Genomic DNA, 12,253 nt, shown 5'->3' on the forward strand with positions numbered 1-12,253 from the left:
CAGCTGGTGCCTTCTGTCCGATTCTGAGGGCCCACCCTCCACCTGTCATACGTATAGCACAGAGAAGGGGGAGGTGCTCCAAAATTCTTCCACTGGTCTTTGCTACAGTTCTGAGAGGTAGCACTGACCAGTAGGAGATGCAGAGAGAAGTCAGTGTGCTGACACAATGCAATGCATTGAAAAAAGCATCAGTAAGGTGAGAGCTGTGAATGAAGGGGGGCTGAAGGTCTCAGGGCACAGAATGTAGATAGATTGTCTAGGTCAAGATTGACTGTGTCTTTACTTTTTGTATATATGTCCATGGTGCCATGTGATGCTCTATATTATGCCTGTTCATATTGAACTAAACTATCGACGAGGATGGGATTCGAACCCATGCGTGCAGAGCACAATGGATTAGCAGTCCATCGCCTTAACCACTCGGCCACCTCGTCTTGTTTGGCCAAGTCCCTACTGTGGTTTGAAGAAGGGATTACCTTGATCTACACAATCTGGAAGGGCAAACGGAGACTCTGGCAGGAGTCAGTATGTCTGAGTACCACATCCCCCGGAGACAATTTGGTGTGATAAGAATCACTAGAAATCCCTCTATCCCAATCCTGTGGAACACAAAATGGAGAATCTGGAGGGGCTGAAAGTAATATATCAGATTAAAATTCTTTCATTGAGTCAACAGAGCATCTACTGTGAAGGCCCAATGGTCCCTGGACCTGGTGACAAGTCTGTCCAGCTTTCTTGATCAATCTGGATGTCAGAAGTTGAATGTCTCAAGTCCACCAACTGTGGCAAAAGCCTTTAAAAGCCCCAGGATGAAGAAGCCACACTCTCACTTCCAGATGCTGATGAGCAAGAAAGCCCACCTGCCAAATTTTCATATCTTAGATATGAACACCAGACAGGCTGGAACCGGAAATTCTACCCATGGAAAAATGAAACCTAATTCTTTCTGTGCTACACCAACTTTGGTGCCCCCCTGATGTCCAGCTTTCTTGATCAATCTGGATGTCAGAAGTTGAATGTCTCAAGTCCACCAACTGTGGCAAAAGCCTTTAAAAGCCCCAGGATGAAGAAGCCACACTCTCACTTCCAGATGCTGATGAGCAAGAAAGCCCACCTGCCAAATTTTCATATCTTAGATATGAACACCAGACAGGCTGGAACCGGAAATTCTACCCATGGAAAAATGAAACCTAATTCTTTCTGTGCTACACCAACTTTGGTGCCCCCCTGATGTTTGATGTAGGCCACAGCTATGGCATTGTCCAACTGGATTCCCATCTGCAGTTCTCACTGAAGAAGTATTCAATATTGAAGTGATGCCAGAATGTTTTTTTGCTCCAGAAAGTTGATAGGAAGGTGTGCTTCCTCCAAAGACAAATCGCCTGCATTGAGAGGGCATCCAGGACTTATCATTAGCCTAATAGGATAGTATGCCCAGTGAGAATTTTTTAAATCTTTGGAGGAAAGGTTTTATGCGAGTCCAGCACTGGGTTTTAAATCTACCACGCTTTAAAGATTAAAGGGTGACATTAAACTTTCCAAATATTGAAAACGTTATGAATGGAAAGACACAAAGAAAGGCACTGCTGAGATTTGAACTCAGGATCTCCTGTTTACTAGACAGGCGCTTTCACCAACTAAGCCACAGCGCCTCACTTGAGGAAACCGCTCTGCCACTATGGCAAGTGTTTCACTTCTGTTACCGAGTTGGGTGCCAACGCTACAACCGCCCCTTTTCATTTCTTTAAGTTCTGTTCTGCTGTGGCAGCTGGTGCCTTCTGTCCGATTCTGAGGGCCCACCCTCCACCTGTCATACGTATAGCACAGAGAAGGGGGAAGTGCTCCAAAATTCTTCCACTGGTCTTTGCTACAGTTCTGAGAGGTAGCACTGACCAGTAGGAGATGCAGAGAGAAGTCAGTGTGCTGACACAATGCAATGCATTGAAAAAAGCCTCAGTAAGGTGAGAGCTGTGAATGAAGGGGGGCTGAAGGTCTCAGGGCACAGAATGTAGATAGATTGTCTAGGTCAAGATTGACTGTGTCTTTACTTTTTGTATATATGTCCATGGTGCCATGTGATGCTCTATATTATGCCTGTTCATATTGAACTAAACTATCGACGAGGATGGGATTCGAACCCATGCGTGCAGAGCACAATGGATTAGCAGTCCATCGCCTTAACCACTCGGCCACCTCGTCTTGTTTGGGCAAGTCCCTACTGTGGTTTGAAGAAGGGATTACCTTGATCTACACAATCTGGAAGGGCAAACGGAGACTCTGGCAGGAGTCAGTATGTCTGAGTACCACATCCCCCGGAGACAATTTGGTGTGATAAGAATCACTAGAAATCCCTCTATCCCAATCCTGTGGAACAGAAAATGGAGAATCTGGAGGGGCTGAAAGTAATATATCAGATTAAAATTCTTTCATTGAGTCAACAGAGCATCTACTGTGAAGGCCCAATGGTCCCTGGACCTGGTGACAAGTCTGTCCAGCTTTCTTGATCAATCTGGATGTCAGAAGTTGAATGTCTCAAGTCCACCAACTGTGGCAAAAGCCTTTAAAAGCCCCAGGATGAAGAAGCCACACTCTCACTTCCAGATGCTGATGAGCAAGAAAGCCCACCTGCCAAATTTTCATATCTTAGATATGAACACCAGACAGGCTGGAACCGGAAATTCTACCCATGGAAAAATGAAACCTAATTCTTTCTGTGCTACACCAACTTTGGTGCCCCCCTGATGTTTGATGTAGGCCACAGCTATGGCATTGTCCAACTGGATTCCCATCTGCAGTTCTCACTGAAGAAGTATTCAATATTGAAGTGATGCCAGAATGTTTTTTTGCTCCAGAAAGTTGATAGGAAGGTGTGCTTCCTCCAAAGACAAATCCCCTGCATTGAGAGGGCATCCAGGACTTATCATTAGCCTAATAGGATAGTATGCCCAGTGAGAAGTTTTTAAATCTTTGGAGGAAAGGTTTTATGCGAGTCCAGCACTGGGTTTTAAATCTACCACGCTTTAAAGATTAAAGGGTGACATTAAACTTTCCAAATATTGAAAACGTTATGAATGGAAAGACACAAAGAAAGGCACTGCTGAGATTTGAACTCAGGATCTCCTGTTTACTAGACAGGCGCTTTCACCAACTAAGCCACAGCGCCTCACTTGAGGAAACTGCTCTGCCACTATGGCAAGTGTTTCACTTCTGTTACCGAGTTGGGTCCCAACGCTACAACCGCCCCTTTTCATTTCTTTAAGTTCTGTTCTGCTGTGGCAGCTGGTGCCTTCTGTCCGCTTCTGAGGGCCCACCCTCCACCTGTCATACGTATAGCACAGAGAAGGGGGAAGTGCTCCAAAATTCTTCCACTGGTCTTTGCTACAGTTCTGAGAGGTAGCACTGACCAGTAGGAGATGCAGAGAGAAGTCAGTGTGCTGACACAATGCAATGCATTGAAAAAAGCCTCAGTAAGGTGAGAGCTGTGAATGAAGGGGGGCTGAAGGTCTCAGGGCACAGAATGTAGATAGATTGTCTAGGTCTAGATTGACTGTGTCTTTACTTTTTGTATATATGTCCATGGTGCCATGTGATGCTCTATATTATGCCTGTTCATATTGAACTAAACTATCGACGAGGATGGGATTCGAACCCATGCGTGCAGAGCACAATGGATTAGCAGTCCATCGCCTTAACCACTCGGCCACCTCGTCTTGTTTGGGCAAGTCCCTACTGTGGTTTGAAGAAGGGATTACCTTGATCTACACAATCTGGAAGGGCAAACGGAGACTCTGGCAGGAGTCAGTATGTCTGAGTACCACATCCCCCGGAGACAATTTGGTGTGATAAGAATCACTAGAAATCCCTCTATCCCAATCCTGTGGAACAGAAAATGGAGAATCTGGAGGGGCTGAAAGTAATATATCAGATTAAAATTCTTTCATTGAGTCAACAGAGCATCTACTGTGAAGGCCCAATGGTCCCTGGACCTGGTGACAAGTCTGTCCAGCTTTCTTGATCAATCTGGATGTCAGAAGTTGAATGTCTCAAGTCCACCAACTGTGGCAAAAGCCTTTAAAAGCCCCAGGATGAAGAAGCCACACTCTCACTTCCAGATGCTGATGAGCAAGAAAGCCCACCTGCCAAATTTTCATATCTTAGATATGAACACCAGACAGGCTGGAACCGGAAATTCTACCCATGGAAAAATGAAACCTAATTCTTTCTGTGCTACACCAACTTTGGTGCCCCCCTGATGTCCAGCTTTCTTGATCAATCTGGATGTCAGAAGTTGAATGTCTCAAGTCCACCAACTGTGGCAAAAGCCTTTAAAAGCCCCAGGATGAAGAAGCCACACTCTCACTTCCAGATGCTGATGAGCAAGAAAGCCCACCTGCCAAATTTTCATATCTTAGATATGAACACCAGACAGGCTGGAACCGGAAATTCTACCCATGGAAAAATGAAACCTAATTCTTTCTGTGCTACACCAACTTTGGTGCCCCCCTGATGTTTGATGTAGGCCACAGCTATGGCATTGTCCAACTGGATTCCCATCTGCAGTTCTCACTGAAGAAGTATTCAATATTGAAGTGATGCCAGAATGTTTTTTTGCTCCAGAAAGTTGATAGGAAGGTGTGCTTCCTCCAAAGACAAATCCCCTGCATTGAGAGGGCATCCAGGACTTATCATTAGCCTAATAGGATAGTATGCCCAGTGAGAAGTTTTTAAATCTTTGGAGGAAAGGTTTTATGCGAGTCCAGCACTGGGTTTTAAATCTACCACGCTTTAAAGATTAAAGGGTGACATTAAACTTTCCAAATATTGAAAACGTTATGAATGGAAAGACACAAAGAAAGGCACTGCTGAGATTTGAACTCAGGATCTCCTGTTTACTAGACAGGCGCTTTCACCAACTAAGCCACAGCGCCTCACTTGAGGAAACTGCTCTGCCACTATGGCAAGTGTTTCACTTCTGTTACCGAGTTGGGTCCCAACGCTACAACCGCCCCTTTTCATTTCTTTAAGTTCTGTTCTGCTGTGGCAGCTGGTGCCTTCTGTCCGCTTCTGAGGGCCCACCCTCCACCTGTCATACGTATAGCACAGAGAAGGGGGAAGTGCTCCAAAATTCTTCCACTGGTCTTTGCTACAGTTCTGAGAGGTAGCACTGACCAGTAGGAGATGCAGAGAGAAGTCAGTGTGCTGACACAATGCAATGCATTGAAAAAAGCCTCAGTAAGGTGAGAGCTGTGAATGAAGGGGGGCTGAAGGTCTCAGGGCACAGAATGTAGATAGATTGTCTAGGTCTAGATTGACTGTGTCTTTACTTTTTGTATATATGTCCATGGTGCCATGTGATGCTCTATATTATGCCTGTTCATATTGAACTAAACTATCGACGAGGATGGGATTCGAACCCATGCGTGCAGAGCACAATGGATTAGCAGTCCATCGCCTTAACCACTCGGCCACCTCGTCTTGTTTGGGCAAGTCCCTACTGTGGTTTGAAGAAGGGATTACCTTGATCTACACAATCTGGAAGGGCAAACGGAGACTCTGGCAGGAGTCAGTATGTCTGAGTACCACATCCCCCGGAGACAATTTGGTGTGATAAGAATCACTAGAAATCCCTCTATCCCAATCCTGTGGAACAGAAAATGGAGAATCTGGAGGGGCTGAAAGTAATATATCAGATTAAAATTCTTTCATTGAGTCAACAGAGCATCTACTGTGAAGGCCCAATGGTCCCTGGACCTGGTGACAAGTCTGTCCAGCTTTCTTGATCAATCTGGATGTCAGAAGTTGAATGTCTCAAGTCCACCAACTGTGGCAAAAGCCTTTAAAAGCCCCAGGATGAAGAAGCCACACTCTCACTTCCAGATGCTGATGAGCAAGAAAGCCCACCTGCCAAATTTTCATATCTTAGATATGAACACCAGACAGGCTGGAACCGGAAATTCTACCCATGGAAAAATGAAACCTAATTCTTTCTGTGCTACACCAACTTTGGTGCCCCCCTGATGTCCAGCTTTCTTGATCAATCTGGATGTCAGAAGTTGAATGTCTCAAGTCCACCAACTGTGGCAAAAGCCTTTAAAAGCCCCAGGATGAAGAAGCCACACTCTCACTTCCAGATGCTGATGAGCAAGAAAGCCCACCTGCCAAATTTTCATATCTTAGATATGAACACCAGACAGGCTGGAACCGGAAATTCTACCCATGGAAAAATGAAACCTAATTCTTTCTGTGCTACACCAACTTTGGTGCCCCCCTGATGTTTGATGTAGGCCACAGCTATGGCATTGTCCAACTGGATTCCCATCTGCAGTTCTCACTGAAGAAGTATTCAATATTGAAGTGATGCCAGAATGTTTTTTTGCATCCAGGACTTATCATTAGCCTAATAGGATAGTATGCCCAGTGAGAATTTTTTAAATCTTTGGAGGAAAGGTTTTATGCGAGTCCAGCACTGGGTTTTAAATCTACCACGCTTTAAAGATTAAAGGGTGACATTAAACTTTCCAAATATTGAAAACGTTATGAATGGAAAGACACAAAGAAAGGCACTGCTGAGATTTGAACTCAGGATCTCCTGTTTACTAGACAGGCGCTTTCACCTACTAAGCCACAGCGCCTCACTTGAGGAAACCGCTCTGCCACTATGGCAAGTGTTTCACTTCTGTTACCGAGTTGGGTGCCAACGCTACAACCGCCCCTTTTCATTTCTTTAAGTTCTGTTCTGCTGTGGCAGCTGGTGCCTTCTGTCCGATTCTGAGGGCCCACCCTCCACCTGTCATACGTATAGCACAGAGAAGGGGGAAGTGCTCCAAAATTCTTCCACTGGTCTTTGCTACAGTTCTGAGAGGTAGCACTGACCAGTAGGAGATGCAGAGAGAAGTCAGTGTGCTGACACAATGCATACATTGAAAAAAGCATCAGTAAGGTGAGAGCTGTGAATGAAGGGGGGCTGAAGGTCTCAGGGCACAGAATGTAGATAGATTGTCTGGGTCAAGATTGACTGTGTCTTTACTTTTTGTATATATGTCCATGGTGCCATGTGATGCTCTATATCAGGGATCCTCAAACTACGGCCCTCCAGCTGTTGCGGAACTACACATCCCATGAGACATTGTAAGCCTCTGACATTCACAGCCATGACTAGGCATGATGGGAATTGTAGTTTCTGAACAACTGGAGGGCCGTAGTTTGAAGACCACTGCTCTATATTATGCCTGTTCATATTGAACTAAACTATCGACGAGGATGGGATTCGAACCCATGCGTGCAGAGCACAATGGATTAGCAGTCCATCGCCTTAACCACTCGGCCACCTCGTCTTGTTTGGGCAAGACCCTACTGTGGTTTGAAGAAGGGATTACCTTGATCTACACAATCTGGAAGGGCAAACGGAGACTCTGGCAGGAGTCAGTATGTCTGAGTACCACATCCCCCGGAGACAATTTGGTGTGATAAGAATCACTAGAAATCCCTCTATCCCAATCCTGTGGAACACAAAATGGAGAATCTGGAGGGGCTGAAAGTAATATATCAGATTAAAATTCTTTCATTGAGTCAACAGAGCATCTACTGTGAAGGCCCAATGGTCCCTGGACCTGGTGACAAGTCTGTCCAGCTTTCTTGATCAATCTGGATGTCAGAAGTTGAATGTCTCAAGTCCACCAACTGTGGCAAAAGCCTTTAAAAGCCCCAGGATGAAGAAGCCACACTCTCACTTCCAGATGCTGATGAGCAAGAAAGCCCACCTGCCAAATTTTCATATCTTAGATATGAACACCAGACAGGCTGGAACCGGAAATTCTACCCATGGAAAAATGAAACCTAATTCTTTCTGTGCTACACCAACTTTGGTGCCCCCCTGATGTTTGATGTAGGCCACAGCTATGGCATTGTCCAACTGGATTCCCATCTGCAGTTCTCACTGAAGAAGTATTCAATATTGAAGTGATGCCAGAATGTTTTTTTGCTCCAGAAAGTTGATAGGAAGGTGTGCTTCCTCCAAAGACAAATCCCCTGCATTGAGAGGGCATCCAGGACTTATCATTAGCCTAATAGGATAGTATGCCCAGTGAGAAGTTTTTAAATCTTTGGAGGAAAGGTTTTATGCGAGTCCAGCACTGGGTTTTAAATCTACCACGCTTTAAAGATTAAAGGGTGACATTAAACTTTCCAAATATTGAAAACGTTATGAATGGAAAGACACAAAGAAAGGCACTGCTGAGATTTGAACTCAGGATCTCCTGTTTACTAGACAGGCGCTTTCACCAACTAAGCCACAGCGCCTCACTTGAGGAAACTGCTCTGCCACTATGGCAAGTGTTTCACTTCTGTTACCGAGTTGGGTCCCAACGCTACAACCGCCCCTTTTCATTTCTTTAAGTTCTGTTCTGCTGTGGCAGCTGGTGCCTTCTGTCCGCTTCTGAGGGCCCACCCTCCACCTGTCATACGTATAGCACAGAGAAGGGGGAAGTGCTCCAAAATTCTTCCACTGGTCTTTGCTACAGTTCTGAGAGGTAGCACTGACCAGTAGGAGATGCAGAGAGAAGTCAGTGTGCTGACACAATGCAATGCATTGAAAAAAGCCTCAGTAAGGTGAGAGCTGTGAATGAAGGGGGGCTGAAGGTCTCAGGGCACAGAATGTAGATAGATTGTCTAGGTCTAGATTGACTGTGTCTTTACTTTTTGTATATATGTCCATGTTGCCATGTGATGCTCTATATTATGCCTGTTCATATTGAACTAAACTATCGACGAGGATGGGATTCAAACCCATGCGTGCAGAGCACAATGGATTAGCAGTCCATCGCCTTAACCACTCGGCCACCTCGTCTTGTTTGGGCAAGTCCCTACTGTGGTTTGAAGAAGGGATTACCTTGATCTACACAATCTGGAAGGGCAAACGGAGACTCTGGCAGGAGTCAGTATGTCTGAGTACCACATCCCCCGGAGACAATTTGGTGTGATAAGAATCACTAGAAATCCCTCTATCCCAATCCTGTGGAACAGAAAATGGAGAATCTGGAGGGGCTGAAAGTAATATATCAGATTAAAATTCTTTCATTGAGTCAACAGAGCATCTACTGTGAAGGCCCAATGGTCCCTGGACCTGGTGACAAGTCTGTCCAGCTTTCTTGATCAATCTGGATGTCAGAAGTTGAATGTCTCAAGTCCACCAACTGTGGCAAAAGCCTTTAAAAGCCCCAGGATGAAGAAGCCACACTCTCACTTCCAGATGCTGATGAGCAAGAAAGCCCACCTGCCAAATTTTCATATCTTAGATATGAACACCAGACAGGCTGGAACCGGAAATTCTACCCATGGAAAAATGAAACCTAATTCTTTCTGTGCTACACCAACTTTGGTGCCCCCCTGATGTCCAGCTTTCTTGATCAATCTGGATGTCAGAAGTTGAATGTCTCAAGTCCACCAACTGTGGCAAAAGCCTTTAAAAGCCCCAGGATGAAGAAGCCACACTCTCACTTCCAGATGCTGATGAGCAAGAAAGCCCACCTGCCAAATTTTCATATCTTAGATATGAACACCAGACAGGCTGGAACCGGAAATTCTACCCATGGAAAAATGAAACCTAATTCTTTCTGTGCTACACCAACTTTGGTGCCCCCCTGATGTTTGATGTAGGCCACAGCTATGGCATTGTCCAACTGGATTCCCATCTGCAGTTCTCACTGAAGAAGTATTCAATATTGAAGTGATGCCACAATGTTTTTTTGCATCCAGGACTTATCATTAGCCTAATAGGATAGTATGCCCAGTGAGAATTTTTTAAATCTTTGGAGGAAAGGTTTTATGCGAGTCCAGCACTGGGTTTTAAATCTACCACGCTTTAAAGATTAAAGGGTGACATTAAACTTTCCAAATATTGAAAACGTTATGAATGGAAAGACACAAAGAAAGGCACTGCTGAGATTTGAACTCAGGATCTCCTGTTTATTAGACAGGCGCTTTCACCTACTAAGCCACAGCGCCTCACTTGAGGAAACCGCTCTGCCACTATGGCAAGTGTTTCACTTCTGTTACCGAGTTGGGTGCCAACGCTACAACCGCCCCTTTTCATTTCTTTAAGTTCTGTTCTGCTGTGGCAGCTGGTGCCTTCTGTCCGATTCTGAGGGCCCACCCTCCACCTGTCATACGTATAGCACAGAGAAGGGGGAAGTGCTCCAAAATTCTTCCACTGGTCTTTGCTACAGTTCTGAGAGGTAGCACTGACCAGTAGGAGATGCAGAGAGAAGTCAGTGTGCTGACACAATGCATACATTGAAAAAAGCATCAGTAAGGTGAGAGCTGTGAATGAAGGGGGGCTGAAGGTCTCAGGGCACAGAATGTAGATAGATTGTCTAGGTCAAGATTGACTGTGTCTTTACTTTTTGTATATATGTCCATGGTGCCATGTGATGCTCTATATCAGGGATCCTCAAACTACGGCCCTCCAGCTGTTGCGGAACTACACATCCCATGAGACATTGTAAGCCTCTGACATTCACAGCCATGACTAGGCATGATGGGAATTGTAGTTTCTGAACAACTGGAGGGCCGTAGTTTGAAGACCACTGCTCTATATTATGCCTGTTCATATTGAACTAAACTATCGACGAGGATGGGATTCGAACCCATGCGTGCAGAGCACAATGGATTAGCAGTCCATCGCCTTAACCACTCGGCCACCTCGTCTTGTTTGGGCAAGTCCCTACTGTGGTTTGAAGAAGGGATTACCTTGATCTACACAATCTGGAAGGGCAAACGGAGACTCTGGCAGGAGTCAGTATGTCTGAGTACCACATCCCCCGGAGACAATTTGGTGTGATAAGAATCACTAGAAATCCCTCTATCCCAATCCTGTGGAACACAAAATGGAGAATCTGGAGGGGCTGAAAGTAATATATCAGATTAAAATTCTTTCATTGAGTCAACAGAGCATCTACTGTGAAGGCCCAATGGTCCCTGGACCTGGTGACAAGTCTGTCCAGCTTTCTTGATCAATCTGGATGTCAGAAGTTGAATGTCTCAAGTCCACCAACTGTGGCAAAAGCCTTTAAAAGCCCCAGGATGAAGAAGCCACACTCTCACTTCCAGATGCTGATGAGCAAGAAAGCCCACCTGCCAAATTTTCATATCTTAGATATGAACACCAGACAGGCTGGAACCGGAAATTCTACCCATGGAAAAATGAAACCTAATTCTTTCTGTGCTACACCAACTTTGGTGCCCCCCTGATGTTTGATGTAGGCCACAGCTATGGCATTGTCCAACTGGATTCCCATCTGCAGTTCTCACTGAAGAAGTATTCAATATTGAAGTGATGCCAGAATGTTTTTTTGCTCCAGAAAGTTGATAGGAAGGTGTGCTTCCTCCAAAGACAAATCCCCTGCATTGAGAGGGCATCCAGGACTTATCATTAGCCTAATAGGATAGTATGCCCAGTGAGAAGTTTTTAAATCTTTGGAGGAAAGGTTTTATGCGAGTCCAGCACTGGGTTTTAAATCTACCACGCTTTAAAGATTAAAGGGTGACATTAAACTTTCCAAATATTGAAAACGTTATGAATGGAAAGACACAAAGAAAGGCACTGCTGAGATTTGAACTCAGGATCTCCTGTTTACTAGACAGGCGCTTTCACCAACTAAGCCACAGCACCTCTCTTGAGGAAACTGCTCTGCCACTATGGCAAGTGTTTCACTTCTGTTACCGAGTTGGGTCCCAACGCTACAACCGCCCCTTTTCATTTCTTTAAGTTCTGTTCTGCTGTGGCAGCTGGTGCCTTCTGTCCGATTCTGAGGGCCCACCCTCCACCTGTCATACGTATAGCACAGAGAAGGGGGAAGTGCTCCAAAATTCTTCCACTGGTCTTTGCTACAGTTCTGAGAGGTAGCACTGACCAGTAGGAGATGCAGAGAGAAGTCAGTGTGCTGACACAATGCATACATTGAAAAAAGCATCAGTAAGGTGAGAGCTGTGAATGAAGGGGGGCTGAAGGTCTCAGGGCACAGAATGTAGATAGATTGTCTAGGTCAAGATTGACTGTGTCTTTACTTTTTGTATATATGTCCATGGTGCCATGTGATGCTCTATATTATGCCTGTTCATATTGAACTAAACTATCGATGAGGATGGGATTCAATCCCATGCGTGCAGAGCACAATGGATTAGCAGTCCATCGCCTTAACCACTCGGCCACCTCGTCTTTTTTGGGCATGTCCCTACTGTGGTTTGAAGAAGGGAT

The sequence above is a fragment of the Pelophylax lessonae genome (genome assembly GCF_965119305.1).
Source record: "Pelophylax lessonae genome assembly, chromosome: 3".
NCBI lineage: Eukaryota > Metazoa > Chordata > Amphibia > Anura > Ranidae > Pelophylax > Pelophylax lessonae.